This window comes from Heterodontus francisci, chromosome 28, assembly GCF_036365525.1.
Source record: "Heterodontus francisci isolate sHetFra1 chromosome 28, sHetFra1.hap1, whole genome shotgun sequence".
NCBI classification, from domain to species: Eukaryota; Metazoa; Chordata; class Chondrichthyes; order Heterodontiformes; family Heterodontidae; genus Heterodontus; species Heterodontus francisci.
The window spans coordinates 53490722-53509534 of NC_090398.1; positions in this window are offsets into that span (position 1 = coordinate 53490722).

The following is an 18813-nucleotide window of genomic DNA, read 5'->3' on the forward strand; positions in this document are numbered from 1 at the left end:
TGTCAGAGAGTGACAGAGAGTTTCAGAGAATTGTCAGAGAGTTTCAGAGAGTGTCAGAGAGTGTCAGAGAGTTTCAGAGTGTTTCAGAGAGTGTCAGAGAGTGTCAGAGAGGGTCAGAGAGTTTCAGAGAGTGTCAGAGAGTTTTAGAGAGTTTCTGAGTGTTTCAGAGATTGTCAGAGAGTTTCAGAGAGTGTCACAGAGTGTCAGAGAGTGTCAGGGAGTTTCAGAGAGTTTCAGTGAGTTTCCGAGAGTTTCTGAGAGTGTCAGAGAGTTTCAGAGAGTGTCAGAGAGTGTCAGAAATTTTCAGACAGTTTCAGAGATTGTCAGAAAGTTTCAGAGAGTGTCAGATACTGTCAGAGAGTTTCAGAGAGTGTCACAGAGTGTCAGAGAGTTTGAGAGAGCTTCAGAGAGCGTCAGAGAGTGTCAGAGAGTGTCGGATGTTTTCAGAGAGTTTCAGAGAGTTTCAGAGAGTTTCAGAGAGTGTCAGAGAGTGTCAGAGAGTTTCAGAGAGTTTCAGTGAGTGTCAAACAGTTTCAGAGAGTGTCAGAGAGCTTCAGAGATTTTCTGAGAGTGTCAGAGAGTGCCAGAGAGTTTCAGAGAGCTTCAGAGAGCGTCAGAGAGTGTCAGAGAGTGTCGGAGGTTTTCAGAGAGTTTCAGATGGTGTCAGAGAGTTTCAGAGAGTTTCAGAGAGTGTCAGAGAGTGTCAGAGAGTTTCAGTGAGTGTCAAAGAGTTTCAGAGAGTGTCAGAGAGTTTCAGAGATTTTCTGAGTCGGTCGGAGAGTGTCCGAGAGAGTCAGAGAGTTTCAGGGAGAGTCAAAAAGTGTCAGAGAGTGTCAGAGAGGGTCAGAGAGTTTCAGAGAGTTTCTGAGAGTGTCACAGCGTGTCAGAGAGTTTCAGAGAGCTTCAGAGAGTGTTAGAGAGTGTAGATAATGTCAGAGAGTGTCTGAGAGTGTCAGAGAGTGATTGAGAGTGTCTGAAAGTGTCAGAGAGTGTCAGAGAGTGTCAGAGAGTGATTGAGAGTGTCTGAAAGTGTCAGAGAGTGTCAGAGAGTGATAGAGAGTGTCTGAGAGTGTCAGAGAGTGTCAGAGAGTGTCAAAGAGTGATTGAGAGTGTCAGAGAGTGATAGTGAGTGTCTGAGAGCGTCTGAGAGTGTCAGACATTGTCAGAAAGTGTCAGAGACTGATAGATAGTGCCAGAGAGTGATTGAGAGTGTCTGAGAGTGTCTGAGCGAGTCAGAGAGTGATAGAGAGTGTCAGAGAGAGATAGAGAGTGTCTGAGAGTGTCAGAGAGTGATACAGTGTGTCAGAGACTGATAGAGAGTGTCAGAGAATGTCAGAGAGTGTCAGAGAGTGTCAGAGAGGGATAGAGAGTGATAGAGAGTGTCAGAGATTGTCTGAGAGTGTCAGAGAGTGTCTGAGTGTGTCAGAGAGTGTCTGAGTGTGTCAGAGAGTGTCTGAAGAGTGTCAGAGAGTGATTGAGAGTGTCTGAGAGTGTCAGAGAGTGTCTGAGTGTGTCAGAGAGTGTCTGAGAGTGTCAGAGAGTGATTGAGAGTGTCTGAAAGTGTCAGAGAGTGTCAGAGAGTGTCAGAGAGTGTCTGAGAGTGTCAGAGAGTTTCAGAGAGTGATAGAGAGTGATAGAGAGTGTCTGAGAGTGTCAGAGAGTGTCAGAGAGTGTCAGAGAGTGATAGGGAGTGACAGAGAGTGTCTGAGAGTGTCAGAGTGTGTCAGAGAGTGTCAGAGAGTGTCAGAGACTGATAGAGAGTGATAGAGAGTTTCAGAGAGTGTCAGAGTGTATCTGAGAGTGTCAGAGAGTGTCAGAGTGTGATAGAGAGTGTCAGAGAGTGTCAGAGAGTGTCAGAGTGTCAGAGAGTGTCAGAGAGTGTCAGAGAGTGTCTGAGAGTGTCAGAGAGTGTCAGAGAGTGATAGGGAGTGACAGAGAGTGTCTGAGAGTGTCAGAGTGTGTCAGAGAGTGTCAGAGAGCGTCAGAGACTGATAGAGAGTGATAGAGAGTTTCAGAGAGTTTCAGAGGGTATCTGAGAGTGTCAGATTGTGTCAGAGTGTGATAGAGAGTGATAGAGAGTGTCAGAGAGTGTCAGAGAGTGTCAGAGAGTGATAGAGAGTGTCAGAGAGTGTCAGAGAGTGTCAGAGAGTGATAGAGAGTGATAGAGAGTGTCTGAGAGTCTCTGAGAGTGTCTGAGTGTGTCAGAGAGTGTCTGAGAGTGTCAGAGAGTGATTGAGAGTGTCAGAGTGTCAGAGATTGATAGAGAGTGATAGAGAGTGACTGAGAGTGTCAGAGAGTGATAGAGAGTGATAGAGAGTGTCTGAGAGTGTCAGAGAGTGTCTGAGAGTGTCAGAGAGTGATTGAGAGTGTCTGAGAGTGTCAGAGAGTGATTGAGAGTGTCAGAGAGTGTCAGAGATTGATAGAGAGTGATAGAGAGTGACTGAGAGTGTCAGAGAGTGATAGAGAGTGATAGAGAGTGTCTGAGAGTGTCAGAGAGTGTCTGAGTGTGTCGGAGAGTGATTGAGAGTGTCTGAAAGTGTCAGAGAGTGTCAGAGAGTGATTGAGAGTGTCTGAAAGTGTCAGAGAGTGTCAGAGAGTGATAGAGAGTGTCAGAGATTGTCTGAGTGTGTCAGAGAGTGTCTGATGATTGAGAGTGTCTGAAAGTGTCAGAGAGTGTCAGAGAGTGATAGAGAGTGTCTGAAAGTGTCAGAGAGTGTCAGAGAGTGATTGAGAGTGTCTGAAAGTGTCAGAGAGTGTCAGAGAGTGATAGAGAGTGTCTGAGAGTGTCAGAGAGTGTCAGAGAGTGTCAAAGAGTGATTGAGAGTGTCAGAGAGTGATAGAGAGTGTCTGAGAGCGTCTGAGAGTGTCAGACATTGTCAGAAAGTGTCAGAGACTGATAGATAGTGCCAGAGAGTGATTGAGAGTGTCTGAGAGTGTCTGAGCGAGTCAGAGAGTGATAGAGAGTGTCAGAGAGAGATAGAGAGTGTCTGAGAGTGTCAGAGAGTGATGCAGTGTGTCAGAGAATGATAGAGAGTGTCAGAGAATGTCAGAGAGTGTCTGAGAGTGTCAGAGAGTGATTGAGAGTGTCTGAAAGTGTCAGAGAGTGTCAGAGAGTGTCAGAGAGTGATTGAGAGTGTCTGAGAGTGTCTGAGAGTGTCAGAGAGTGTCAGAGATTTTCAGAGAGTTCCAGAGAGCTTCAGAGACTGTCAGAGAGTGTCAGAAATTTTCACAGTGTGTCACAGAGTGTCAGAGAGTTTCGGAGAGTGTCAGAGAGTGTCAGAGAGGTTCAGAGAGTTTCTGAGTGTGTCAGAGAGTGTCAGAGACTTTCAGAGAGTGTCACAGAGAGTCAGAGAGTGTAAGAGAGTTTCAGAGAGTTTCAGAGAGTTTCTGAGAGTTTCTGAGAGTGTCAGAGAGTTTCAGAGGGTTTCTGAGTGTGTCAGAGCGTGTCAGAGATTGCCAGAGAGTTTCTGAGATTTTCTGAGACTTTCAGAGAGTGTCAAGAGTTTCAGCCAGTGTCACAGACTGTCAGAGAGCGTCAGAGAGATTGCAGAGAGTGTCAGAGAGTGTGGGAGAGGTTCAGAGAATTGTCAAAGAGTTTCAGAGAGTGTCAGAGATTGTCTGAGAGTTTCAGAGAGTGTCAAAGCGTTTCAGAGAGTGTCAGAGAGTTTCAGAGAGTGTCAGAGATTGCCAGAGAGTTTCTGAGATTTTCTGAGACTTTCAGAGTGTGTCAAGAGTTTCAGAGAGTGTCACAGACTGTCAGAGAATTTCAGAGCGCTTCAGAGAGTGTCAGAGAGTGTCACAGAGTGTCAGAGAGTGACAGAGAGTTTCAGAGAATTGTCAGAGAGTTTCAGAGAGTGTCAGAGAGTGTCAGAGAGTTTCAGAGTGTTTCAGAGAGTGTCAGAGAGTGTCAGAGAGGGTCAGAGAGTTTCAGAGAGTGTCAGAGAGTTTTAGAGAGTTTCTGAGTGTTTCAGAGATTGTCAGAGAGTTTCAGAGAGTGTCACAGAGTGTCAGAGAGTGTCAGGGAGTTTCAGAGAGTTTCAGTGAGTTTCCGAGAGTTTCTGAGAGTGTCAGAGAGTTTCAGAGAGTGTCAGAGAGTGTCAGAAATTTTCAGACAGTTTCAGAGATTGTCAGAAAGTTTCAGAGAGTGTCAGATACTGTCAGAGAGTTTCAGAGAGTGTCACAGAGTGTCAGAGAGTTTGAGAGAGCTTCAGAGAGCGTCAGAGAGTGTCAGAGAGTGTCGGATGTTTTCAGAGAGTTTCAGAGAGTTTCAGAGAGTTTCAGAGAGTGTCAGAGAGTGTCAGAGAGTGTCAGAGAGTTTCAGAGAGTTTCAGTGAGTGTCAAACAGTTTCAGAGAGTGTCAGAGAGCTTCAGAGATTTTCTGAGAGTGTCAGAGAGTGCCAGAGAGTTTCAGAGAGCTTCAGAGAGCGTCAGAGAGTGTCAGAGAGTGTCGGAGGTTTTCAGAGAGTTTCAGATGGTGTCAGAGAGTTTCAGAGAGTTTCAGAGAGTGTCAGAGAGTGTCAGAGAGTTTCAGTGAGTGTCAAAGAGTTTCAGAGAGTGTCAGAGAGTTTCAGAGATTTTCTGAGTCGGTCGGAGAGTGTCCGAGAGAGTCTGAGAATTTCAGGGAGAGTCAAAAAGTGTCAGAGAGTGTCAGAGAGGGTCAGAGAGTTTCAGAGAGTTTCTGAGAGTGTCACAGCGTGTCAGAGAGTTTCAGAGAGCTTCAGAGAGTGTTAGAGAGTGTAGATAATGTCAGAGAGTGTCTGAGAGTGTCAGAGAGTGATTGAGAGTGTCTGAAAGTGTCAGAGAGTGTCAGAGAGTGTCAGAGAGTGATTGAGAGTGTCTGAAAGTGTCAGAGAGTGTCAGAGAGTGATAGAGAGTGTCTGAGAGTGTCAGAGAGTGTCAGAGAGTGTCAAAGAGTGATTGAGAGTGTCAGAGAGTGATAGAGAGTGTCTGAGAGCGTCTGAGAGTGTCAGACATTGTCAGAAAGTGTCAGAGACTGATAGATAGTGCCAGAGAGTGATTGAGAGTGTCTGAGAGTGTCTGAGCGAGTCAGAGAGTGATAGAGAGTGTCAGAGAGAGATAGAGAGTGTCTGAGAGTGTCAGAGAGTGATACAGTGTGTCAGAGACTGATAGAGAGTGTCAGAGAATGTCAGAGAGTGTCAGAGAGGGATAGAGAGTGATAGAGAGTGTCAGAGATTGTCTGAGAGTGTCAGAGAGTGTCTGAGTGTGTCAGAGAGTGTCTGAGTATGTCAGAGAGTGTCTGAAGAGTGTCAGAGAGTGATTGAGAGTGTCTGAGAGTGTCAGAGAGTGTCTGAGTGTGTCAGAGAGTGTCTGAGAGTGTCAGAGAGTGATTGAGAGTGTCTGAAAGTGTCAGAGAGTGTCAGAGTGTCAGAGAGTGTCTGAGAGTGTCAGAGAGTTTCAGAGAGTGATAGAGAGTGATAGAGAGTGTCTGAGAGTGTCAGAGAGTGTCAGAGAGTGTCAGAGAGTGATAGGGAGTGACAGAGAGTGTCTGAGAGTTTCAGAGTGTGTCAGAGAGTGTCAGAGAGTGTCAGAGACTGATAGAGAGTGATAGAGAGTTTCAGAGAGTGTCAGAGTGTATCTGAGAGTGTCAGAGAGTGTCAGAGTGTGATAGAGAGTGTCAGAGAGTGTCAGAGAGTGTCAGAGTGTCAGAGAGTGTCAGAGAGTGTCAGAGAGTGTCTGAGAGTGTCAGAGAGTGTCAGAGAGTGATAGGGAGTGACAGAGAGTGTCTGAGAGTGTCAGAGTGTGTCAGAGAGTGTCAGAGAGCGTCAGAGACTGATAGAGAGTGATAGAGAGTTTCAGAGAGTTTCAGAGGGTATCTGAGAGTGTCAGAGAGTGTCAGAGTGTGATAGAGAGTGTCAGAGAGTGTCAGAGAGTGTCAGAGTGTCAGAGAGTGATATGGAGTGACAGAGAGTGTCTGAGAGTGTCAGAGTGTGTCCGAGAGTGCAAGAGAATGATAGAGAGAGCTAGAGAGTGTCAGCGAGCGTCTGAGAGTGTCAGACATTGTCAGAAAGTGTCAGAGACTGATAGATAGTGCCAGAGAGTGATTGAGAGTGTCTGGGAGTGTCTGAGCGAGTCAGAGAGTGATAGAGAGTGTCAGAGAGAGATAGAGAGTGTCTGAGAGTGTCAGAGAGTGATACAGTGTGTCAGAGACTGATAGAGAGTGTCAGAGAATGTCAGAGAGTGTCAGAGAGTGTCAAAGAGGGATAGAGAGTGATAGAGAGTGTCAGAGATTGTCTGAGAGTGTCAGAGAGTGTCTGAGTGTGTCAGAGAGTGTCTGAGTGTGTCAGAGAGTGATTGAGAGTGTCAGAGAGTGATTGAGAGTGTCAGAGAGTGTCAGAGAGTGATAGAGAGTGATAGAGAGTGTCTGAGAGTGTCAGAGAGTGTCTGAGTGTGTCAGTGAGTGTCTGGGAGTGTCAGAGAGTGATTGAGAGTGTCTGAAAGTGTCAGAGAGTGTCAGAGAGTGTCAGAGAGTGTCTGAGAGTGTCAGAGAGTGTCAGAGAGTGATAGAGAGTGTCTGAGAGTGTCAGAGAGTGTCAGAGAGTGATACGGAGTGACATAGACTGTCTGAGAGTGTCAGAGTGTGTCAGAGAGTGTCAGAGAGTGTCAGAGACTGATAGAGAGTGATAGAGAGTTTCAGAGAGTGTCAGAGAGTATCTGAGAGTGTCAGAGAGTGTCAGAGTGTGATAGAGAGTGTCAGAGAGTGTCAGAGAGTGTCAGAGTGTCAGAGAGTGATATGGAGTGACAGAGAGTGTCTGAGAGTGTCAGAGTGTGTCAGAGAGTGCAAGAGAATGATAGAGAGAGCCAGAAAGTGTCAGCGAGCGTCATAGAGTGATAGAGAGGGTCAGTGGGCGATAGAGAGTGTCAGAGAGTGGTAGAGAGTGTCAGAGAGTGATAGAGATTGATAGAGATTGTCTGAGAGTGCCTGAGAGTGTCAGAGAGAGTCAGAGAGTGTTAGAGAGTGATAGAGACTGTCTGAGAGCGTCAGAGAGTGTCAGAGTGTGTCAGTGAGTGTCAGAGAGTGACAGAGAGTGATAGAGAGTGTCAGTGTGTGTCAGAGAGTGTCAGAGAGTGATAGAGGGTGTCAGAGAGTGATAGAGAGAGTCAGCGAGTATCTGAGAGTGATACAGAGTGTCAGAGAGTGTCAGAGAGTTTTAGAGAGTGATAGAGAGTTTCAGAGAGTGTCAGTGAATATCTTAAAATTCAGAGAGTGTCAGAGTGTGATGGAGAGTGTCTGAGAGTGTCAGAGAGTGACAGAGAGTGATAGGGAGTGACAGGGAGTGACAGAGAGTGTCTGAGAGTGTCAGAGTGTGTCAGAGAGTGCAAGAGAGTGATAGAGAGAGCTAGAGAGTGTCTGAGAGTGTCAGAGAGTGTCAGAGTATGTGGGAGAGTGTCAGAGAGTGATAGAGAATGTCTGATAGTGTCTGAGAGTGACAGAGTGTGTCTGAGAGTGTCAGTGAGTGTCAGAGATTGTCAGAGTGTGTCAGAGTGTGATATAGAGTGATAAAGAGTGATAGAGAGTGTCAGAGAGTGTCACAGAGTGTCACAGAGTGAGAGAGTGTGTCTGAGTGTGTCTCAGAGAGTCAGAGAGTGTCACAGAGTGTCAGAGAGTGATAGAGAGTGATAGAGAGTGATAGAGAGTGTCTGAGAGTGACAGAGAGTGTCTGAGAGTGTCAGAGGGTGATAGAGAGTGTCTGAGAGTGTCTCAGAGAGTCAGAGAGTGTCAGAGAGTGTCAGAGAGCGATAGAGAGTGATAGAGAGTGTCTGAGAGTGACAGAGTGTGTCTGAGAGTTTCTGAGAGCGTCAGTGACTTTCAGAGTGTATCAGTGAGTGATAGAGAGTGGTAGAGAGTGTCTGAGAGTGTCAGAGAGTGTCAGAGAGTGTAATAGAGTGATAGAGAGTGTCAGAGAGTGTCAGAGAGTGTCTGAGAGTGTCAGAGAGTGTCAGAGGATGTGAGAGAGTGACTGAGAGTGTCAGAGAGTGATTGAGAGTGTCTGAAAGTGTCAGAGAGTGTCAGAGAGTGTCAGAGAGTGATAGAGAGTTTCTGAGAGTGTCAGAGTGTGTCAGAAGTTATAGAGAGTGATATAGAGTATCTGAGAGTGTCTGAGAGTGTCTGAGTGTGTCAGAGAGTGTCAGAGAGTGTCAGAGAGTGATAGAGAGTGTCTGAGAGTGTCAGAGAGTGTCTGAGAGTGTCAAAGAGTGATTGAGAGTGTCTGAACGTGTCAGAGAGTGTCAGAGAGTGTCAGAGAGTGATAGAGAGTGTCTGAGAGTTTCAGAGAGTGTCAGAAGTTATAGAGAGTGATAGAGAGTATCTGAGAGTGTCTGAGAGTGTCTGAGTGTGTCAGAGAGTGTCAGAGAGTGTCAGAGAGTGAGAGAGAGTGTCAGAGAGTGTCAGAGAGTGATAGAGAGTGATAGAGAGTGTCTGAGAGTGACAGAGAGTGTCTGAGAGTGTCGGAGGGTGATAGAGAGTGTCTGAGAGTGTCTCAGAGAGTCAGAGAGTGTCAGAGAGTGTCAGAGAGTGTCAGAGAGTGTCTGAGTGTGTCAGAGAGTGTCTGAGAGAGTCAGAGAGTGATTGAGAGTGTCAGAGAGTGTCAGAGAGTGATAGAGAGTGATAGAGAGTGATAGAGAGTGTCAGAGAGTGTCAGAGAGTGTCAGAGAGTGATAGAGAGTGTCAGAGAGTGTCAGAGAGTGTCAGAGAGTAATAGAGAGTGTCTGAGAGTGTCAGAGAGTAATAGAGATTGATAGAGATTGTCTGAGAGTGTCTGAGAGTGTCAGAGATGGTCAGAGTGTGTCAGAGAGTGATAGAGAGTGCTAGAGAGTGTCAGAGAGTGTCAGAGAGTGTCAGAGAGTGATAGAGAGTGTCTGAGAGTGTCAGAGAGTGTCAGAGAGTGACATAGAGTGATAGAGAGTGTCTGAGAGTGTCAGAGAGTGTCTGAGTGTGTCAGAGAGGGTCTGAGTGTGTCAGAGAGTGTCAGAGAGTGATTGAGAGTGTCAGAGAGTGTCAGAGAGTGATAGAGAGTGTCTGAGAGTGTCAGAGAGTGTCTGAGTGTGTCAGAGAGTGTCTGAGAGTGTCAGAGAGTGATTGAGAGTGTCTGAAAGTGTCAGAGAGTGTCAGAGAGTGTCAGAGAGTGTCAGAGAGTGTCAGAGAGTGTCAGAGAGTGATAGAGAGTGTCTGAGAGTGTCAGAGAGTGTCAGAGAGTGACATAGAGTGATAGAGAGTGTCTGAGAGTGTCAGAGAGTGTCTGAGTGTGTCAGAGAGGGTCTGAGTGTGTCAGAGAGTGTCAGAGAGTGATTGAGAGTGTCAGAGAGTGTCAGAGAGTGTCAGAGAGTGATAGAGAGTGTCTGAGAGTGTCAGAGAGTGTCAGAGAGTGACATAGAGTGATAGAGAGTGTCTGAGAGTGTCAGAGAGTGTCTGAGTGTGTCAGAGAGGGTCTGAGTGTGTCAGAGAGTGTCAGAGAGTGATTGAGAGTGTCAGAGAGTGTCAGAGAGTGATAGAGAGTGTCTGAGAGTGTCAGAGAGTGTCTGAGTGTGTCAGAGAGTGTCTGAGAGTGTCAGAGAGTGATTGAGAGTGTCTGAAAGTGTCAGAGAGTGTCAGAGAGTGTCAGAGAGTGTCTGAGAGTGTCAGAGAGTGTCTGAGAGTGATAGAGAGTGTCTGAGAGTGTCTGAGAGTGTCTGAGTGTGTCAGAGAGTGTCTGAGAGTGTCAGAGAGTGATTGAGAGTGTCAGAGAGTGTCAGAGATTGATAGAGAGTGATAGAGAGTGACTGAGAGTGTCAGAGAGTGATAGAGAGTGATAGAGAGTGTCTGAGAGTGTCAGAGAGTGTCAGAGAGTGATTGAGAGTTTCGGAAAGTGTCAGAGAGTGTCAGAGAGTGATTGAGAGTGTCTGAAAGTGTCAGAGAGTTTCAGAGAGTGATAGAGAGTGTCAGAGAGTGTCTGAGTGTGTCAGAGAGTGTCTGATGATTGAGAGTGTCTGAAAGTGTCAGAGAGTGTCAGAGAGTGATAGAGAGTGTCTGAAAGTGTCAGAGAGAGTCAGAGAGTGTCAGAGAGTGATTGAGAGTGTCTGAAAGTGTCAGAGAGTGTCAGAGAGTGATAGAGAGTGTCTGAGAGTGTCAGAGAGTGTCAGAGAGTGTCAAAGAGTGATTGAGAGTGTCAGAGAGTGATAGAGAGTGTCTGAGAGCGTCTGAGAGTATCAGACATTGTCAGAAAGTGTCAGAGACTGATAGATAGTGCCAGAGAGTGATTGAGAGTGTCTGAGAGTGTCTGAGCGCGTCAGAGAGTGATAGAGAGTGTCAGAGAGAGATAGAGAGTGTCAGAGAGTGTCAGAGAGTGATACACTGTGTCAGAGACTGATAGAGAGTGTCAGATAATGTCAGAGAGTGTCTGAGAGTGTCAGAGAGTGATTGAGAGTGTCTGAAAGTGTCAGAGAGTGTCAGAGAGTGTCAGAGAGTGATTGAGAGTGTCTGAAAGTGCCAGAGAGTGTCAGAGAGTGATAGAGAGTGTCTGAGAGTGTCAGAGAGTGTCAGAGAGTGTCAAAGAGTGATTGAGAGTGTCAGAGAGTGATAGAGAGTGTCTGAGAGCGTCTGAGAGTGTCAGACATTGTCAGAAAGTGTCAGAGACTGATAGATAGTGCCAGAGAGTGATTGAGAGTGTCTGAGAGTGTCTGAGCGAGTCAGAGAGTGATAGAGAGTGTCAGAGAGAGATAGAGAGTGTCTGAGAGTGTCAGAGAGTGATACAGTGTGTCAGAGACTGATAGAGAGTGTCAGAGAATGTCAGAGAGTGTCAGAGAGTGTCAGAGAGGGATAGAGAGTGATAGAGAGTGTCAGAGATTGTCTGAGAGTGTCAGAGATTGTCAGAGTGTGTCAGAGTGTGATATAGAGTGATAAAGAGTGATAGAGAGTGTCAGAGAGTGTCACAGAGTGTCACAGAGTGAGAGAGTGTGTCTGAGTGTGTCAGAGAGTAATAGAGATTGATGGAGATTGTCTGAGAGTGTCTGAGAGTGTCCGAGATTGTCAGAGTGTGTCAGAGAGTGATAGAGAGTGCGAGAGAGTGTCAGAGAGTGTCAGAGAGTGTCAGAGAGTGATAGAGAGTGTCTGAGAGTGTCAGAGAGTGACATAGAGTGATAGAGAGTGTCTGAGAGTGTCAGAGAGTGTCTGAGTGTGTCAGAGAGGGTCTGAGTGTGTCAGAGAGTGTCAGAGAGTGATTGAGAGTGTCAGAGAGTGTCAGAGAGTGATAGAGAGTGATAGAGAGTGTCTGAGAGTGTCAGAGAGTGTCTGAGTGTGTCAGAGAGTGTCTGAGAGAGTCAGAGAGTGATTGAGAGTGTCAGAGAGTGTCAGAGAGTGATAGAGAGTGTCTGAGAGTGCCAGAGTCTGAGAGTGTCAGAGAGTGACTGAGCGTGTCAGAGAGTGATAGAGAGTGATAGAGAGTGTCTGAGAGTGTCAGAGAGTGTCTGAGTGCGTCAGAGAGTGTCTGAGAGTGTCTGAGTGTGTCAGAGAGTGTCAGAGAGTGTCAGAGAGTGATAGAGAGTGTCTAAGAGTGTCAGAGAGTGTCAGAAGTTATAGAGAGTGATAGAGAGTATCTGAGAGTGTCTGAGAGTGTCTGAGTGTGTCAGAGAGTGTCAGAGAGTGTCAGAGAGTGATAGAGAGTGTCTGCGAGTGTCTGCGAGTGTCAGAGAGTGATAGAGAGTGATAGAGAGTGTCTGAGAGTGTCAGAGAGTGTCTGAGAGTGTCAGAGAGTGATTGAGAGTGTCAGAGAGTGATAGAGAGTGATAGAGAGTATCTGAGAGTGTCAGAGAGTGTCAGAGTGTGATAGAGAGTGTCTGAGAGTGTCAGAGAGTGTCAGAGAGTTATAGAGAGTGATAGAGAGTGTCTGAGAGTGTCAGAGAGTGTCACAGAGTGTCAGAGGGTGATAGAGAGTGTCAGAGAGTGATAGAGAATGTCTGATAGTGTCTGAGAGTGACAGAGTGTGTCTGAGAGTGTCAGTGAGTGTCAGAGATTGTCAGAGTGTGTCAGAGTGTGATATAGAGTGATAAAGAGTGATTGAGAGTGTCTGAAAGTGTCAGAGAGTGTCAGAGAGTGTCAGAGAGTGTCAGAGAGAGTCAGAGAGTGATAGAGAGTGTCTGAGAGTGTCAGAGAGTGTCAGAAGTTATAGAGAGTGATAGAGAGTATCTGAGAGTGTCTGAGAGTGTCTGAGTGTGTCAGAGAGTGTCAGAGAGTGTCAGAGAGTGTCTGAGAGTGTCAGAGAGTGTCAGAGAGTGATAGAGAGTGATAGAGAGTGATAGAGAGTGTCTGAGAGTGTCAGAGAGTGTCAGAGAGTGTCTGAGAGTGTCAGAGAGTGTCAGAGAGTGATAGAGAGTGATAGAGAGTGTCTGAGAGTGTCAGAGAATGTCTGAGTGTTTCTGAGAGTGTCAGAGAGTGATTGAGAGTGTCAGAGAGTGTCAGAGAGTGATAGAGAGTGTCAGAGAGTGATTGAGAGTGTCAGAGAGTGTCAGAGAGTGATAGAGAGTGATAGAGAGTGATAGAGAGTGTCTGAGAGTGTCAGAGAGTGTCTGAGTGTGTCAGAGAGTGATTGAGAGTGTTTGAAAGTGTCAGAGAGTATCAGAGAGTGATTGAGAGTGTCTGAAAGTGTCAGAGAGTGTCAGAGAGTGATAGAGAGTGTCAGAGAGTGATTGAGAGTGTCTGAAAGTGTCAGAGAGTAATAGAGAGTGTCAGAGAGTGTCAGAGGGTGATAGAGAGTGTCAGAGAGTGATAGAGAATGTCTGATAGTGTCTGAGAGTGACAGAGTGTGTCTGAGAGTGTCAGTGAGTGTCAGAGATTGTCAGAGTGTGTCAGAGTGTGATATAGAGTGATAAAGAGTGATAGAGAGTGTCAGAGAGTGTCAGAGAGTGTCAGAGACTGATAGAGAGTGATAGAGAGTTTCAAAGAGTGTCAGAGAGTATCTGAGAGTGTCAGAGAGTGTCAGAGTGTGATAGAGAGTGTCAGAGAGTGTCAGAGAGTGTCAGAGAGTGTCAGAGTGTCAGAGAGTGATATGGAGTGACAGAGAGTGTCTGAGAGTGTCAGAGTGTGTCAGAGAGTGCAAGAGAATGATAGAGAGAGCCAGAAAGTGTCAGCGAGCGTCATAGAGTGATAGAGAGGGTCAGTGGGCGATAGAGAGTGTCAGAGAGTGGTAGAGAGTGTCAGAGAGTGATAGAGATTGATAGAGATTGTCTGAGAGTGCCTGAGAGTGTCAGAGAGAGTCAGAGAGTGTTAGAGAGTGATAGAGACTGTCTGAGAGCGTCAGAGAGTGTCAGAGTGTGTCAGTGAGTGTCAGAGAGTGACAGAGAGTGATAGAGAGTGTCAGTGTGTGTCAGAGAGTGTCAGAGAGTGATAGAGAGTGTCAGAGAGTGATAGAGAGAGTCAGCGAGTATCAGAGAGTGATACAGAGTGTCAGAGAGTGTCAGAGAGTTTTAGAGAGTGATAGAGAGTTTCAGAGAGTGTCAGTGAATATCTGAAAATTCAGAGAGTGTCAGAGTGTGATGGAGAGTGTCTGTGAGTGTCAGAGAGTGACAGAGAGTGATAGGGAGTGACAGAGAGTGTCTGAGAGTGTCAGAGTGTGTCAGAGAGTGCAAGAGAGTGATAGAGAGAGCTAGGGAGTGTCAGAGTGTGTCATAGAGTGATGGAGAGTGATAGAGACTGTCTGAGAGCGTCAGAGAGTGTCAGAGTGTGTCAGAGAGTGTCAGAGAGTGACAGAGAGTGATAGAGAGTGTCAGAGTGTGTCAGTGTGCGTCAGAGAGTGTCAGAGAGTGATAGAGAGTGTCAGAGAGTGATAGAGAGAGTCTGCGAGTATCAGAGAGTGATACAGAGTGTCAGAGAGTGTCAGAGAGTGTCAGAGAGTAATGGAGAGTGATAGAGAGTGGCTGAGAGTGTCAGAGAGTAATAGAGAGTGTCAGAGAGTGTCAGAGGGTGATAGAGAGTGTCTGAGAGTGTCTCAGAGAGTCAGAGAGTGTCAGAGAGTGTCAGAGAGTGATAGAGAGTGATAGAGAGTGTCTGAGAGTGACGGAGAGTGTCTGAGAGTTTCTGAGAGCGTCAGTGACTTTCAGAGTGTATCAGTGAGTGATAGAGAGTGGTAGAGAGTGTCTGAGAGTGTCAGAGAGTGTCAGAGTATGTGAGAGAGTGTCAGAGAGTGATAGAGAATGTCTGATAGTGTCTGAGAGTGACAGAGTGTGTCTGAGAGTGTCAGTGAGTGTCAGAGATTGTCAGAGTGTGTCGGAGTGTGATATAGAGTGATAAAGAGTGATAGAGAGTGTCAGAGAGTGTCACAGAGTGTCACAGAGTGAGAGAGTGTGTCTGAGTGTGTCTCAGAGAGTCAGAGAGTGTCAGAGAGTGTCAGAGAGTGATAGAGAGTGATAGAGAGTGTCTGAGAGTGACAGAGAGTGTCTGAGAGTGTCAGAGGGTGATAGAGAGTGTCTGAGAGTGTCTCAGAGAGTCAGAGAGTGTCAGAGAGTGTCAGAGAGTGATAGAGAGTGATAGAGAGTGATAGAGAGTGTCTGAGAGTGACAGAGAGTGTCTGAGAGTTTCTGAGAGCGTCAGTGACTTTCAGAGTGTATCAGTGAGTGATAGAGAGTGGTAGAGAGTGTCTGAGAGTGTCAGAGAGTGTCAGAGAGTGTAATAGAGTGATAGAGAGTGTCAGAGAGTGTCAGAGAGTGTCTGAGAGTGTCAGAGAGTGTCAGAGTATGTGAGAGAGTGTCAGAGAGTGATAGAGAATGTCTGATAGTGTCTGAGAGTGACAGAGTTTGTCTGAGAGTGTCAGTGAGTATCAGAGATTGTCAGAGTGTGTCAGAGAGTGATAGAGAGTGATAAAGAGTGATAGAGAGTGTCAGAGAGTGTCAGAGAGTGTCAGAGAGTGAGAGAGTGTGTCTGAGTGTGTCAGACAGTTATAGAGATTGATAGAGAGTGTCTGAGAGTGTCAGTGAGTGTCAGAGAGTGATAGAGAGTGTCTGAGAGGGTCAGAGATTGTCAGAGGGTTTCAGAGAGGGATAGAGAGTGATAGAGAGTGTCAGAGTGTTTCAGAGAGTGTCAGATAGTGCCAGAGAGTGATAGAGATTGTGTGAGTGTGTCAGAGCATGTCAGAGATTGATGGAGAGTGATAGAGAGTGTCAGAGTGTGATAGAGAGTGATAGAGAGTGTCTGAGAGTGTCAGAGAGTGTCTGAGTGTGTCAGAGAGTGTCAGAGAGTGTCAGAGAGTGATAGAGAGTGTCTGAGAGTGTCAGAGAGTGTCAGAAGTTATAGAGAGTGATAGAGAGTATCTGAGAGTGTCTGAGAGTGTCTGAGTGTGTCAGAGAGTGTCAGAGAGTGTCAGAGAGTGATAGAGAGTGTCAGAGAGTGATAGAGAGTATCTGAGAGTGTCAGAGAGTGTCAGAGTGTGATAGAGAGTGTCTGAGAGTGTCAGAGAGTGTCAGAGAGTTATAGAGAGTGATAGAGAGTGTCTGAGAGTGTCAGAGAGTGTCAGAGAGTGTCAGAGGGTGATAGAGAGTGTCAGAGAGTGATAGAGAATGTCTGATAGTGTCTGAGAGTGACAGAGTCTGTCTGAGAGTGTCAGTGAGTGTCAGAGATTGTCAGAGTGTGTCAGAGTGTGATATAGAGTGATAAAGAGTGATTGAGAGTGTCTGAAAGTGTCAGAGAGTGTCAGAGAGTGTCAGAGAGTGTCAGAGAGAGTCAGAGAGTGATAGAGAGTGTCTGAGAGTGTCAGAGAGTGTCAGAAGTTATAGAGAGTGATAGAGAGTATCTGAGTGTGTCTGAGAGTGTCTGAGTGTGTCAGAGAGTTTCAGAGAGTGTCAGAGAGTGTCAGAGAGTGATAGAGAGTGATAGAGAGTGTCTGAGAGTGTCAGAGAGTGTCAGAGAGTGTCAGAGAGTGTCTGAGAGTGTCAGAGAGTGTCAGAGAGTGATAGAGAGTGATAGAGAGTGTCTGAGAGTGTCAGAGAATGTCTGAGTGTGTCTGAGAGTGTCAGAGAGTGATTGAGAGTGTCAGAGAGTGTCAGAGAGTGATAGAGAGTGATAGAGAGTGATAGAGAGTGTCTGAGAGTGTCAGAGAGTGTCTGAGTGTGTCAGAGAGTGATTGAGAGTGTTTGAAAGTGTCAGAGAGTATCAGAGAGTGTTTGAGAGTGTCTGAAAGTGTCAGAGAGTGTCAGAGAGTTTCAGAGAGTGATAGAGAGTGTCTGAGAGTGTCAGAGAGTGTCAGAAGTTATAGAGAGTGATAGAGAGTATCTGAGAGTGTCTGAGAGTGTCTGAGTGTGTCAGAGAGTGTCAGAGAGTGTCAGAGAGTGATAGAGAGTGTCTGAGAGTGTCAGAGAGTGTCAGAGAGTGATAGAGAGTGTCTGAGAGTGTCAGAGAGTGTCTGAGTGTGTCAGAGAGTGTCTGAGAGTGTCAGAGAGTGATTGAGAGTGTCAGAGAGTGATAGAGAGTGATAGAGAGTATCTGAGAGTGTCTGAGAGTGTCAGAGAGTGTCAGAGTGTGATAGAGAGTGTCTGAGAGTGTCAGAGAGTGTCAGAGAGTGATAGAGAGTGATAGAGAGTGTCTGAGAGTGTCAGAGAGTGTCAGAGTGTGATAGAGAGTGTCTGAGAGTGTCAGAGAGTGTCAGAGAGTGATAGAGAGTGATAGAGAGTGTCTGAGAGTGTCAGAGAGTGTCAGAGAATGTCAGAGTGTGTCTGAGAGTGTCAGAGAGTGTCAGAGAGTGATAGAGAGTGATAGAGAGTGTCTGAGAGTGTCAGAGAATGTCTGAGTGTGTCAGAGAGTGTCTGAGAGTGTCAGAGAGTGATTGAGAGTGTCAGAGAGTGTCAGAGAGTGATAGAGAGTGATAGAGAGTGTCTGAGAGTGTCAGAGAGTGTCTGAGTGTGTCAGAGAGTGATTGAAAGTGTTTGAAAGTGTCAGAGAGTATCAGAGAGTGATTGAGAGTGTCTGAACGTGTCAGAGAGTGTCAGAGAGTGATAGAGAGTGTCGGAGAGTGTCTGAGTGTGTCAGAGAGTGTCTGAGAGTGTCAGAGAGTGATTGAGAGTGTCTGAAAGTGTCAGAGAGTGTCAGAGAGTGTCAGAGAGTGATTGAGAGTGTCTGAAAGTGTCAGAGAGTGATAGAGAGTGTCTGAGAGTGTCAGAGAGTGGCAGAGAGTGTCAAAGGGTGATTGAGAGTGTCAGAGAGTGATAGAGAGTGTCAGAGAGTGTCAGAAAGTGTCAGAGAGTGATAGAGAGTGTCTGAGAACGTCTGAGAGTGTCAGACAGTGTCAGAGAGTGTCAGAGACTGATAGATTGTGCCAGAGAATGTTTTAGAGTGTCTGAGAGTGTCTGAGAGAGTCAGAGAGTGATAGAGAGTGTCAGAGAGAGATAGAGAGTGTCTGAGAGTGTCAGAGAGTGATACAGTGTGTCAGAGACTGATAGAGAGTGTCAGAGAATTTCAGAGAGTGTCAGAGAGTGTCAGAGAGGGATAGAGAGTGATAGAGAGTGTCAGAGATTGTCAGAGGGTGTCAGAGTGTGATAGAGAGTGATAGAGAGTGTCTGAGAGTGTCAGAGAGTGTCTGAGTGTGTCAGAGAGTGTCTGAGTGTGTCAGAGAGTGTCTGAGAGTGTCAGATAGTGATTGTGAGTGTCAGAGAGTGATAGAGAGTGATAGTGAGTGTCTGAGAGTGTCAGAGAGTGTCTGAGTGTGTCAGAGAGTGTCTGAGAATGTCAGAGAGTGATTGAGAGTGTCTGAAAGTGTCAGAGAGTGTCAGAGAGTGTCTGAGAGTGTCAGAGAGTGATAGAAAGTGATAGAGAGTGTCTGAGAGTGTCAGAGAGTGTCTGAGTGTGTCAGAGAGTCAGTGACTTTCAGAGTGTATCAGTGAGTGATAGAGAGTGGTAGAGAGTGTCTGAGAGTGTCAGATAGTGTCAGAGAGTGTAACAGAGTGATATAGAGTGTCAGAGAGTGTCTGAGAGTGTCAGAGAGTGTCAGAGTATGTGAGAGAGTGTCAGAGAGTGATAGAGAATGTCTGATAGTGTCTGAGAGTGACAGAGTGTGTCTGAGAGTGTCAGTGAGTGTCAGAGATTGTCAGAGTGTGTCGGAGTGTGATATAGAGTGATAAAGAGTGATAGAGAGTGTCAGAGAGTGTCACAGAGTGTCACAGAGTGAGAGAGTGTGTCTGAGTGTGTCTCAGAGAGTCAGAGAGTGTCAGAGAGTGTCAGAGAGTGATAGAGAGTGATAGAGAGTGTCTGAGAGTGACAGAGAGTGTCTGAGAGTGTCAGAGGGTGATAGAGAGTGTCTGAGAGTGTCTCAGAGAGTCAGAGAGTGTCAGAGAGTGTCAGAGAGTGATAGAGAGTGATAGAGAGTGATAGAGAGTGTCTGAGAGTGACAGAGAGTGTCTGAGAGTTTCTGAGAGCGTCAGTGACTTTCAGAGTGTATCAGTGAGTGATAGAGAGCGGTAGAGAGTGTCTGAGAGTGTCAGAGAGTGTCAGAGAATGTAATAGAGTGATAGAGAGTGTCAGAGAGTGTCAGAGAGTGTCTGAGAGTGTCAGAGAGTGTCAGAGTATGTGAGAGAGTGTCAGAGAGTGATAGAGAATGTCTGATAGTGTCTGAGAGTGACAGAGTTTGTCTGAGAGTGTCAGTGAGTATCAGAGATTGTCAGAGTGTGTCAGAGAGTGATAGAGAGTGATAAAGAGTGATAGAGAGTGTCAGAGAGTGTCAGAGAGTGTCAGAGAGTGAGAGAGTGTGTCTGAGTGTGTCAGACAGTTATAGAGATTGATAGAGAGTGTCTGAGAGTTTCAGTGAGTGTCAGAGAGTGATAGAGAGTGTCTGAGAGGGTCAG